Below are 2607 nucleotides of genomic sequence, written 5' to 3'. Positions count from 1 at the left end.
TTTAATCCATTTTGCGCTTATTTTTGTATATGGTGTTAAGGAGTGATCTAATCTCATACTTTTACATGTGCCTGTCCAGTTTTCCCAGCACAACTTACTGAAGAGGCTGTCCTTTCTCCACTGTATATTCCTCCACCTTTATCAAAGATAAGGTGTCCATATGTGTGTGGGTTTATCTCTGGGCTTTCTATCTTGTTCCATTGATCTATGTTTCTGTTTCTGTGCCAGTACCATATTCTCTTGATTACTGTGGCTTTGTAGTATAGTCTGAAGTCAGGGAGCCTGATTCCTCCAGCTCCATTTTTGGTTCTCAAGATTTCTTAGGTTATTCGGGGTCTTTTGTGTTTCCATACAAATTGTGAAATTTTTTGTTCTAGTTCTGTGAAAAATGCCAGTGGTAGTTTGATAGGGATTGCATTAAATCTATAGATTGCTTTGGGAAGTAGAGTCATTTTCACAATGTTGATTCTTCCAATCCAAGAACATGGTATATCTCTCCATCTATTTGTATCATCTTAAATTTCTTTCATCAGTGTCTTATAATTTTCTGCATACAGGTCTTTTGTCTCCTTAGGTTGGTTTATTCCTAGATATTTTATTCTTTTTGTTGCATTGGTAAATGGGAGTGTTTCCTTGATTTCACTTTCAGATTTTTCATCATTACTATATAGAAATGCCAGAGATATCTGTGCATTAATTTTGTTTCCTGCTACTTTACCTAATTCATTGATTAGCTCTCATAATTTTCTGGTAGCATCTTTAGGATTCTCTATGTATAGTATCTTGTCATCTGCAAACAGTGAGAGCTTTACTTCTTCTTTTCCGATTTGGATTCCTTTTATTTCCTTTTCTTCTCTGATGGCTGTGGCTAAAACTTCCAAAACTATGTTGAATAAGAGTGGTGAGGGTGGGCACACTTGCCTTGTTCCTGATCTTAGTGGAAATGCTTTTAGTTTTTAACCATTGAGTATGATGTTGGCTGTGGGCTTGTCATATATGGCCTTTAATATGTTGAGGAAATTTCCCTCTATGCCTACTTTCTGCAGGGTTTTTATCATAAATGCATGTTGAATTTTGTCAAAAGCTTTCTCTGAATCTATTGAGATGATCATATGTTTTTTCTCCTTCAATTTGTTAATATGGTTTATCACATTGATAGATTTGCGTATACTGAAGAATCCTTGCATTCCTGGAATAAACCCCACTTGATCATGGTGTATGATCCTTTTAATGTGCTGTTGGATTCTGTTTGCTAGTATTTTGTTGAGGATTTTTGCATCTATTTTCATCAGTGATATTAGCCTGTAGTTTTCTTTCTTTGTGACATCCTTGTCTGGTTTTGGTATCAAGGTAATGGTGGCCTCATAGAATGAATTTGGGAGTGTTCCTCCCTTTGCTAAACTTTGGAAGAGTTTGAGAAGGATAAGTGTTAGTTCTTCTCTAAATGTTTGATAGAATTCGCCTGTGAAACCATCTGGTCCTGGGCTTTTGTTTGTTGGAAGATTTTTAATCACAGTTTCAATTTCAGTGTTTGTGATTGGTCTGTTCATATTTTCTATTTCTTCCTGATTCAGTATTGGTAGTTTGTGCGTTTCTAAGAATTTGTCCATTTCTTCCAGATTGTCCATTTTATTGGCATAGAGTTACTTGTAGTAATCTCTCATGATCTTTTTTATTTCTGCAGTGTCAGTTGTTACTTCTCCTTTTTCATTTCTAATTCTATTGATTTGAGTATTTTCTCTTTTTTTCTGGATCAGTCTGGCTAATGGTTTATCTATTTTGTTTATCTTCTCAAAGAACCAGCTTTTAGTTTTATTGATCTTTGCTATTGTTTCCTTCATTTCTTTTTCATTTATTTCTGATCTGATTTTTATGATTTCTTTCCTTCTACTAACTTTGGGGTTTTTTTGTTCTTCTTTCTCTAATTGCTTGAGGTGCAAGGTTAGGTTGTTTATTTGAGATGTTTCCTGCTTCTTAAGGTGGGCTTGTATTGCTATAAATTTACCTCTTAGAACTGCTTTTGCTGCATCCCATAGGTTTTGGGTCATTGTGTCTCCATTGTCATTTGTTTCTAGGTTTTTTTTATTTCCTCTTTGATTTCTTCAGTGATCACTTCTTTATTAAGTAGTGTATTGTTTAGCCTCCATGTGTTTGTATTTTTTACAGATCTTTTCCTGTAATTGATATCTAGTCTCATGGCATTGTGGTCGGAAAAGATACTTGATACAATTTCAATTTTCTTAAATTTACCAAGGCTTGATGTGTGACCCAAGATGTGATCTATCCTGGAGAACGTTCCATGAGCACTTGAGAAAAATGTGTATTCTGTTGTTTTTAGATGGAATGTCCTATAAATATCAATTACGTCCTTCTTGTTTAATGTACCATTGAAAGCTTGTGTTTCCTTATCTATTTTCATTTTGGATGATCTGTCCATTGGTGAAAGTGGGGTCTTAAAGTCCCCTACTATGAATGTGTTACTGTTGATTTCCCCTTTTATGGCTGTTAGTATTTCCCTTATGTATTGAGGTGCTCCTATATTGGGTGTATAAATATTTACTATTGTTATATCTTCTTCTTGGATCGATCTCTTGATCATTATGTAGT

The sequence above is a fragment of the Lipotes vexillifer genome, unplaced genomic scaffold (genome assembly GCF_000442215.2).
Source record: "Lipotes vexillifer unplaced genomic scaffold, Lipotes_vexillifer_v1.1 scaffold653, whole genome shotgun sequence".
In the NCBI taxonomy this organism is placed as follows: domain Eukaryota; kingdom Metazoa; phylum Chordata; class Mammalia; order Artiodactyla; family Lipotidae; genus Lipotes; species Lipotes vexillifer.
The sequence above is the reverse complement of the archived record's forward strand: the minus strand, read 5'-3'. Positions refer to the sequence as shown.